The sequence below is a fragment of the Hemitrygon akajei genome, chromosome 23, assembly GCF_048418815.1.
Source record: "Hemitrygon akajei chromosome 23, sHemAka1.3, whole genome shotgun sequence".
Taxonomy (NCBI): domain Eukaryota; kingdom Metazoa; phylum Chordata; class Chondrichthyes; order Myliobatiformes; family Dasyatidae; genus Hemitrygon; species Hemitrygon akajei.
The window spans coordinates 19,140,932-19,152,079 of record NC_133146.1 but is presented as its reverse complement, the minus strand read 5'-3'; positions in this window follow the sequence as shown (position 1 = coordinate 19,152,079).

Sequence of the window (11,148 nt, the reverse complement as noted above, 5' to 3'; positions counted from 1 at the left end):
ACTCAATAACAGTGTGCTAGTATGTCACAATCAGTGATAGTGTGCTGGGCTGTCACACTTTGTAATGGTGTGCTGGTGTTGTTATCTCGGATGCAGTGGCCTGAAAGGCAATAGGCCAGATACAAAGCACTCAGTCCGACTTGCACTATCCACAACACCCCCAACCTTTGTGTCATCAGCAAACTTACTAACCCATCACTCCACTTCCTCATCCAGGTCATTTATAAAAATCACGAAGAGTAAGGGTCCCAGAATTGATCACTGAGGGACCCCACTGGTGACCAACCTCCATGCAGAATATGACCCGTCTACAATCACTCTTTGCCTTCTGTGGGCAAGCTAGTTCTGGATCCAAAAAGCAATGTCTCCTTGGATCCCATGCCTCCTTACTTTCTCAATAAGCCTTGCATGGGGTACCTTATCAAATGCCTTGCTGAAATCCATATACACTACATCTACTGCTCTTCCTTCATCAATGTGTTTAGTCACATCCTCAAAAAATTCAGTCAGGCTCATAAGGCGCGACCTGCCTTTTACAAAGCCATGCTGACTACTCCTAATCATATGATACCTCTCCAAATGTTCATAAATCCTGCCTCTCAGTATCTTCTCCATCAAATACCAACCACTGATGTAAGACTCACTGGTCTATAATTTCCTGGGCTATCTCTACTCCCTTTCTTGAATATGGGAACAACATCCGCAACCCTCCAATCCTCTGGAACCTCTCTCGTCCCCATTCATGATGCAAAGATAATTGCTGAGGCTCAGAAATCTCCTCCCTTGCCTCCCACAGTAGCCTGGGGTACATTTTGTCCAGTCCCAGCAACTTATCCAACTTGATGCTTTCCAAAAGCTCCAGCTCATCCTCTTTCTTAATATCTACATGCTCAAGCTTTTCAGTCCACTGCACGTCATCACCACAATCAATAAGATCCTTTTCCATAGTGAATACTAAAGTAAAGTATTCATTAAGTACCTTTGCTATTTCCTCCAGTTCCATACACACTTTCTCACTGTCACACTTGATAGGTCCTATTCTTTCATGTCTTATCCTCTTGCTCTTCACACACTTGTAGAATGCCTTGGGGTTTTCCTTAATTCTGCCTGCCAAGGCCTCATGGCCCCTTCTGGCTCTCCTAATTTCCTTCTTAAGCTCCTTCCTAGTAGCCTTATAATCTTCTAGATCTCTAACATTACCTAGCTCTCTGAACCTTTTGTAAGCTTTTCTTTTCTTCTTGACTAGATTTATTACAGCCTTTGTTCACAATGGTTCCTGTACCCTACCATAACTTCCCTGCCTTATTGGAACATACCTATACAGAGCTCTACACAAATATCCCCTGAATATTTGCCACATTTCTTCCGTACTTTTCCCTGAGAACATCTGTTTCCAATTTAAGCCTCCAATTTCCTGCCTGATAGCCTCATAATTCCCATTACTCCAATTAAACGCTTTTCTAACTTGTATGTTCCTATCTCTCTCCAATGCTATTGTAAAGGAGATAGAGTTGTGATCACTATCTCCAAAATGCTCTCCCTCTGAGAGATCTGACACCTGACCAGGTTAATTTCCCAATACCAAATCAAGTACAGCCTCTCTTCTTGTAGGCTTATCTACGTACTGTGTCAAGAAACCTTCCTGAACACACCTAACAAACTCCACCCCATCCTAACCCCTTGCTCTAGAGAGATGCCAATCGAAATTTGGGAAATTAAAATCTCCCATCACGACAACTGTTATTATTACACCTATCCAGGATCTGTTTCCCTATCTGCTCCTCAATATCCCTGTTACTATTAGATGGCCTATAAAAAACACCCAGTAAAATTATTGACCCTTTCCTGTTCCTAACCTCCACCCACAGAGACTCCGTAGACAATCCCTCCATGGCGTCCACATTTTCTACAGCCGTGACACTCTCTGATGAACAGTGCCATGCCCCCACCTCTTTTGCCTCCCTCCCTGTCCTTTCTGAAACATCTCAAACCTGGCACGAAGTAACTAATCCTGTCCCTGAGCCAGCCAAGTCTCTGTAATGGCCACCACATCATATCTCCAAGTACTGATCCACGCTCTAAGCTCATCCACTTTGTTCACAACACTCCTTACATTAAAATAGACACAACTCAAGCCTTTGGTGTGAGCACATCCCTTCTCTATCACCTGCCTATCCTCCCTCACACACTGTCTCCAAGCTTTCTCTATTTGTGAGCTAACCTCCTCTTCCCCAGTCTCTTCAGTTCGGTTCCCACCGCCCAACAATTCTAGCTTAAACTCTCCCCAGTAGCCTTAGCAAACCTCCCCGCCAGGATATTGGTCCCCCTGGGATTCAAGTGCAACCCGTCCTTTTTGTACAGGTCACAACTGCCTCAAAAGAGGTCCCAGTTGTCCAGAAATCTGAATCCCTGCCCCTGCTCCAATCCCTCAGCTACACATTTATCCTCCACCTCATCCTATTCCTATTCTCACTGTTGCGTAGCACAGGCAGTAATCCCGAGATTACTACATTTGTGGTCCTGCTTCTCAACTTCCTTCCTAACTCCCTGTAGTCTGCTTTCAGGACCTCCTCCCTTTTCCTACCTATGTCGTTGGTACCAATATGTACCACGACCTCTGGCTGTTCTCCCTCTCACCACAGGATATCTTGGACGCGATCCGAAACATCCCGGACCCTGGCACCTGGGGGGCAAAACTGCCATCCGAGTTTCTTTCGTGCATCCACAGAATCACCTGTCTGACCTCCTAACTATAGAGTTCCCTATCACTACTGCCTTCCTCTTCCCTTCCCCACCCTTCTGAGCCACAGGGCCAGACTCTGTGCCAGAGGCACGACCACTGCCGCTTCCCCCAGGTGGGCTGTCCTCCCCCCCCCAACAGTACTCAAACAGGAGTACTTATTATCAGGGGATACAGCCACAGGGGTACTCTCTAGTACCTGACTCTTTCCCTTCCCCCTCCTGACTGTGACCCACTTGTCTGTCTCCTGTGGCCCTGGTGTGACCACCTGCCTATAACTCCTCTCTATCACCTCCTCACTCTCCCTGACTAGGCGGAGGTCATCGAGCTGCATTTCTAGTTCCCTAACTTGGTCCCTCAGGAGCTGCAGCTCGACACACTTGGTGCAGATATGGCCATCCGGGAGGCTGGGAGACTCCAGGACCCCCCACATCTGACACCGAGCACAGAAAACTGGCCTCACACACATACTACCTACCTCACCTCATCCCACTACCGCCTAAGCCCGTTGAGCCAAAGCCCTACCACTCTGCTGCCCGCTCCGACGCTACCCGCTGGATATGGCTGCCCTCTTTTTAAACCTTTTGCGCTCTACTGGTTGACGTCACGCGCCTGCGCAGTCTCGCCTCTCTTTAACCCGAGTAGTAAAAACTGCCTTCACTCTGAAAAATCAGCAGTTCACTCACAGCCTTCTTGCTTTCCATGTTTTATTGTTTTACCACGTTGGTTCACAGTGGATTTAATTTGGCTTTTTAACACCCATCAAAAGAAAAAAGACTCTTTCATGTCAAAGTGAAAACAGATCTCTACAAAGTGATCTAACTTAATTACAAATACAAAACATGAAATAATTGATTGCATAAATATTCACCCCTTTAATATGACACACCAAATCATCACTGGTGCAGCCAATTGGTTTTAGAAGTCACATAATGTGTTAAATGGAGATCACCATGGTGTTTCAACCCCATTCACCTGTCTTCTCCCTGTAACATTTAGCATCCTTACTACGCAAGAACCTATTAACCTCTGCTTTAAATATACTCAATGATTCCACAGTTGATGACAATTGATTCCACAGATTCACTACTCAGGGCAAAGAAATTCCTCCTCATCTCTGCTCTGAAGATGGACACCCTTCTATTCCGGGGCTGTGTCCCCTGGTCCTAGACTCCCCACTATAGGGAACATCCTCTCCACATCCACTCTATCTAGAGCTTCAAATATTCAATTTCAGTGAGATCTCCCTTCCTCCCCCCCCCCATTCTGCTAAACACCAGTGAGTACAGGCCCAGAACCATCAAAGGCTTCTCTTACGTTAACCCTTACATTCTCAAGATCATTCTCGTAAACCTCGCCAAGGCCAGCACATCTTTTCTGAGGTAAGGTGAAACTGCTTCTGTCCAAATGAGCAATTCAGAAGATGCAGGATATAAACATCCCTAAAAAGGGAGAAGTTTTCTAAAGGCAGGGTGACACAACTGTGGCTAACAACAGAAGCCAAACCCAACATAAAAGCCAAGGAGAGGGCATATAATAGAGCAAAAATTAGTGGGACGTTAGAGGATTGGAAAGCTTTTAAAAACTAACAGAAGGCAACTAAAAAGTCATAAAGAAGGAAAAGATGGAATGTTGCTAAGCTAGCCAGTAATATTAAAGAGACACCAGAAGTTGTTCAGATGCATAAAATGTAAAAGAGAGCTGAGAGCCGATATCAGACCACTGGAAAATGATGTTGGAGAGGTAATAATGGGGGACAAAGAAATGGCAGGCAAACTGAATACGTATTTTGCATTAGTCTTCACCGTGGAAAATTCTAGAAGTATGCCATAAGTTTGAGAGTGTCATGGGACTGAAGTGTGTGAAGTTGCCATTACTAGGGAGGAGTTTTGGGAAACTAAAAGTTCTGAAGGCAGATAAGTCTCCTGGACTGGATGGTATACACTCCAGGGTTCTGAAGAGACTGGAGGCATTAGTAAAATGATCTTTCAAGAATCAGTTGATTTTGGCATGGTTCTGGAGGAATGGAAAATTGCAAATGCCACTCCACTGTTCAAGAAGGGAGAGAGGCAGAAGGAAGGAACTCAAAGTCCAGTTACTCTGACCTCAGTATGGTCCTTTAAATATTGTTATGGAACCTGCCTCAGCCATTCCCGTTGGCAGCTTGTTCCACGTGCCCAGCCTGGCAGAGTGTACAAGGTGCCCCTCAGGCTATAAGACTATAAGACCATTTGGCCTATCGAGTCTGCTCCGCCATCATGGCTGATCAAATTATCCTCTCAGCCCAAATTTCCTGCCTTCTCCCTGTATCCCTTCATGCCCTGACCAATCTACCAACCCCTGTTTTAAATATACAGAAAGATTTGGCCGTGGCAAAGAATTTCTGAGATTCACCACTCCCTGGCTAAAGAAATTCCTCATCTTCTCTGTTCTAAAAGGATTCCCCTCTATTCTGCAGCCGTGTGCTGTGGTCTTAGACTCTCCCATCATAGGAAACATCCTCTCCACATCCACTCTATCAAGGCCTTTCACATTCAAGAGGTTTCACCGAGGTCACCCCTCATTCTTCCGAATTCCAATGAATACAGTCCCAGAGCCATCAAACACTCTTCATATGACCAAACCGTTCAAACCTGGAATAATTTTCGTGAACCTCCTTTGAGCCCTCTCCAGTTTCAGCACCTCCTCACAATACTCCAAGTGAGGCCTCACCAGTGCTTTATAAAACCTCAACATTACATCCTTGCTTTTACATTCTAGTCCTCTCGAAATGAATGCTAACATTGCATTTGCCTTCCTCACCACAGACTCAACCTGCAAATTAATCTTTAGAATCCCTTTGCACTGCAGATTTTTGTATTTTCTCTACATTTAGAAAAGTGTCAACCTTTCATTTCTTCTACCAAAGTGCATGACCGTACACTTCCCAACATTTTATTCCATCTACCACTTTATTGTCCATTCTCCTAATCTCTATGCCCTTCTGTAGCCTCCCTCCTTCCTCACAACTACCTGCCCCTCCACCTGTCTTCATATCATCTGCAAATTTTGCAACAAAGCCATCAATTCCATCATCTCAATCATTGACATATAATGTGAAAAGAATCTGACCCAACACAGGCCCCTGTGGAGCACCACTAGTCACCAGCAGCCAACCAGAAAAGGCTCTCTTTATTACTCTTTGCCTCCTGCCAATCAGCTACTGCTTTATCCATGCTGGAATCTTTCCTGTAATACCATGAGCTCATAGATTGTTAAGCAGCCTCATGTGGAGCACCTTGTCAAAGACCTTCTGAAAATCCAAGTACACAACTTCAACCATTTCTCCTTTGTTTGTCCTGCTTGTTATTTCATCAAAGTATTCCAACAGATTTGTCAGCCAAGATTTTCCCTTGAAACCATGCTGAATACGGCCTATTTTATCATGTGCCTCCAAGTACCTTGAGACCTCATCCTTAATAATTGACTCCAACATCTTCCCAATCACTGAGGTCAGACTAACTGGCCTATAGTTTCCTTTCTTCTGCCTCTCTCCCTTCTTGAAGAGTGGAGTGACATTGGTAATTTTCCAGTCTTCCGGAACCATTCCAGAATCTAGTGATTCTTGATAGATCATTACTTACGTCTCCGCAATCTCTGCAGCCACCTCTTTCAGAACCCTGGTGTAAACCATCTGGTCCAGGTGTCTTATCTACTTTCGCACCTTTCAGTTTCCCAAGAACCTACTCTCTAGTTATGGTAACTTCACACACTTCATGGCCCCTGACTTCTAGAACTTCCACCATACTGCTAGTGTTTTCCCACTGTGAAGACTGATGCAAAATACTTATTCAGTTCATCGGCCATTTCATTGTCCCCCATTACTACCTCTCCAGCATGGTTTTACAGTGATGTAATATCCATTCTTGTTTCACTTTTATGTTTTATACTTTATGAATCTGAAGAAACTTTTGGTATCTTCTTTAATATTACTTTTGTAATCTGTCGTTACCTTCTTAATGGCTTTTTAGTTGCCTTCTGTTGGTTTTTAAAAACTTCCCAATCCTCTAACTTCCCACTAATTTTTCTCTACTATATGACCCCCCCCCCCCACTTTAGCTTTTATGTTGGGCTTTGATTTCTCTTGTTAGCCTCGGTTGTGGCATCATTCCTTTAGAATACTTCTTCCTCTTTGGGATGTACAATTTATATCCCCTGCCTTCCAAATTGCTTCCAGAAATTCCAGCCATTACTGCTCTACCGTCATCCCTGCCAGTGTTCTTTTCCAATCAATTGTAGCCAATTCCACTCTCGTGCCTCTGTAATTCCCTTTACTCCACTGTCATACGGGTACATCTGACTTTAGCTTCTCCTTCTCAAATTTCAGGGTGAATCTGAAGGGTTCTTTTACCGTAAGCTCTCTAATCAGTTCTGGTTCATTGCACAACGCCCATTCCAGAACAGCTGAACCTCATGTGGGCTCAACCACAAGCTGTTCTAAACAGCCATCTCATAGGCATTCTAGAAAAACCCCTCCTGGAATCCAGCTCCAACCTGATTTTCCCAATTTACCTGAATATTGAAATCCCCCCATGACCATTATAACATTGGCTTTTTGGCATTCATTTCTATCTCCCATTGTAATAAGGCCACATCCTTATTACTCTTTGGGGGTCTGCATGCAACTCCCATCAGGGTATTTTTACTCTTGCCATTCCTTAGCTCTATTCACAATGATTCAACACCTTCTGACGCTATTTCACATCTCTCTACTGATTTGATTTCATTTTTTACAAACAGAGCAAACCAACCCCTCTGCTCTCCTGCCTATTCTTTCAAAACAATGTGTATCCTTTGACATTAAGTTCCCAGCTTGAACCTTCTTTCAGTTCTTTAAATGATCTTTAAATCTTTCCCTTCTCTCTTTAAACCCATGCCCTCCAGTTTTGGAAATAGTTTTGTGTGCATTCACCCTATCTATGATTTTATGATCATTTTACACATCTCTATGAGATTGCCTCTCATTCTTTTATGCTCAAAGATATGAAGTCCTAGCCTGTCCAACTCTCTTCTCGAGTCTTGTCAGCATCGCTATAAATCTCGGCCACATCCTTTCCAATTTAATTAGAAGTTCATCACCACTAAGCACCAGAAGGGATAGGTTGTTGTCACCATGCAAGTTCTCACATATCTTTGGTTGGAGAAGAAAATGTCAGAGTTCATCTTTCATTATTAGAACACAGAAATGTACAGCACAGTGCAGGTATTTTAGCCCACCTTGTTATGTCGACCTTTTAACCAACTCTAAGATCATTGTAAGTTTCTCTCTTATGTAGTCCTCCATTTTCCTATCATCTATATGCCTATCTAAGAGTTTCTTAAAAGACCCTAATGTATCTGCTTCTACCTCTGTCTGTCAGAGATCATCTAGCATTTGTGAGGAATTTATACTGTTTGGAGTTTTTATTTCTTAAAACCAAGACAAATGACAGCAGGAACTTAGATTCATACCAGCATGGGCTGAGGAACGCACCAGCAGAAGGACTGAGGTGCATTAACAACTCATTTCTCTCTCTGCTGTGATCTACTGGTAAGCATAGTGAGTTACTGAAGCACAGTAACATGCTACTGATTAGAGTTCTGGTCATTATACCAGAGCAGAATTTCAGAGTGGTTGTGGGAATGTTGTGGGTAGATCTCTGGAATGACCCTGGCACTATGCTGAGTGTGGGGTTAGAGTGTATGGAGGCTGGTGTTTCACTACAATCTGAGTCACTCTTCCACTATTATTCTGTGGCTTCCTCAGTCTTGGCATGTGTTAAGCACAAGGCACGGTAATTCCAGACCACGTCAAACTGCTCTAAATGTAGGCGGGCCAATGAGTCATCACTACCAGCATTACTGTGGAGCTTCTGCCCTTTGGCTGACAGCTTGGATGTTTCTGAGAGCTAATGGAGTTCACATCTCGTTTCCTCCTCAGTATCAGGAAATCTGAGAATTTCCACAGTGTCAGCAATTTCACTCGAAAGTCACTTGGATTACATTTATCCCCCATTAGAAACAGAAACTTAAAATCATAGAAATCTACAGCACATTACAAGCTCCATGTACATAGCTAAGAGTCTCTTAAAAGACCCAGTTGTACTTGCCTCTACCACCTTTGCTGGCAGTGCATTCCATACACCCACCATTCTCTGTGTGAAAAACTTACCTCTGACTTCTCCTTGTATCTACTTCCAAGTACCTTGAAACGATACCCCGTCACATTAGCCATTTCAGCTCGGGGAAAAACCTGCTGGCTATCCACACAATCAATACCTTTTGTCATCGTTTACACCTCTATCAGGTCACCTCTCATCCTCCGTCACTCCAAGAAGAAAAAGCCAAGTTCACTCAACCTATTCTCGCAAGGCATGCTCTCCAATCCAGGCAACATCCTTGTAAATCTCCTCTGCACTCTCTATAGTATCCACATCCTTCCTTTAATGAGGTGAACAGCACTGAACATGGTACTCCAAGTGGGGTCTAACAAACGTCTTAACACATGAACATACCTACAAACTCCACTCCATCTAAACCCCTGCTCCAAGGAGATGCCAGTCAGTACTAGGAAAGTTAAAATCACCCATCACAACAACCCTGTTATTACTGCACTGGTCCAGTATCCGCCTCCCTATCTGCTCCTCTAAGTCTCTGTTACTATTGGGGGGGGGGGGTCGCTAACAAAACTAGAGTTATTGCCCCCTTCCTGTTTCTGACTTCCCACTCACAATGACTGAGTAGACAAACCCTCCACTACTTCCTCTTTTTTTGCAGCCATGATTAGCAGTGCCATTCCCCCACCTCTTTTGCCTCCCTCCTTGATCTTTTTGAAACATCTAAATCACGGCACACTCATCAGCCATTCCTGCCCCTGAGTCATCCAAGTCTCTGTAATGGCCACAACATCATAGTTCCATGTATCGATCCTCGCTCTAAGTTCATCCACCTTGCTTATGACACTCCTTGCATTAAAATAGACACATCTCAAACCACCTGGCTTCTTTGCTCTGTTATCTGTCTATCCTTCTTCATAAACTCCCTACAAGCTCTCACTACTCGTGCGCCAAACACCCCATCCTCTTCCTCTTTGCTTTGATTCCCACCCTCCCCAAAAGCATTAAGCAAACCTCCCTCCCAGGGTATCGGCTCCCTTCCGGTTCAGGTGCAACCCGTCCCTAGAAAAGGTTCCAATGATCCAAGAACATGAAACCCTGTCCCCTGCACCATCTCCTCAGCCACTCTTCATCATCCTGTTCTGACCTTCCCCAGCTTGTGGCACTGGGAGTAACCTGGAGATTACCACCTTGGAGGTCCTGCTCTTCAGCCTCCTTCCTAACTCCCTAAACTTACTGCACAGGACCTCTACCCCTCTCATGCCTACGTCATTGATACCAACATGTACCACGACCTCCAGTTGCTCACCACCCCCCCCCCCACCCAAGAATACTCTGCAACCGCTCAGAGACATCCTGAACCCCAGCACCTGGGAGGCAAAATACTATCCTGGTGTCTCTTTTGCTGCCTCAGAATCTCTTATCTGTCCCCCTAACTACTGAGTCCCCTATTGCTCCATCTGACTTCACCCTTCCCTTCTGAGGCTCAGCACCAGCTGCTGCTGCTTTGCCCAGATAGGTCATCCCCCTCAGAGGTATCCAAAGGGGTTTTCCTGTTGCTGAGAGGAATGGCCACGGGGGGACCCTGTACTGACTCCCTTCTCCCTTTACCTCTCCCAGTGTTCACCCATCCACTCCCTGAATTCTGCACTCTGGCTGTAACCACCTGCTCAAAAGTCTTATCTATCAATTGCTCTGCCTCTCGGATGATCCTTTGTTTGTACAACTCCAGCTCCAGCTCCTTAATGTGATCTTCCATGTGCTGGGGTCGGCTGCACTTCAGTGAGACCATCACGCCCCATGGATTCCCACATCCTACAGGAGGAGCATTCCACTGCCATATCTGCCTGCACTGTACAAGAGACGACCGCGACCAAATCTTCTAACCTGTTCCTTTGGCCTCAGCCTCTGACGCTCCTGCTCTCACCCCTGCCATCCCGCTTGACCCTGCTGTACTTCTATTTAATTCGCAGTGCTCTACTCTTGCCGCTGATTGGACCCCTGCAATATCCAAACACCTGCAAAGCTCTCCTTCTACGCCAGCTTCGCCAGTCTGTGCGTAACCTCTCGATGCTGACAGGACCTCAGGAATGTCTGAATGCCCGTGAAGCTCTCAGTTTTTACTAGCTTTGCTGATCTGAATAACACATAAACCTCTTGACCATGTCTGCATACTTCTATACATTAAGTTGTTGCCACATGATCGGCTGATTAGATATTTGCATTAACAAGAAGGTGTACAGGGTACCTCATAAAGTGGCTACTGAGTATGAG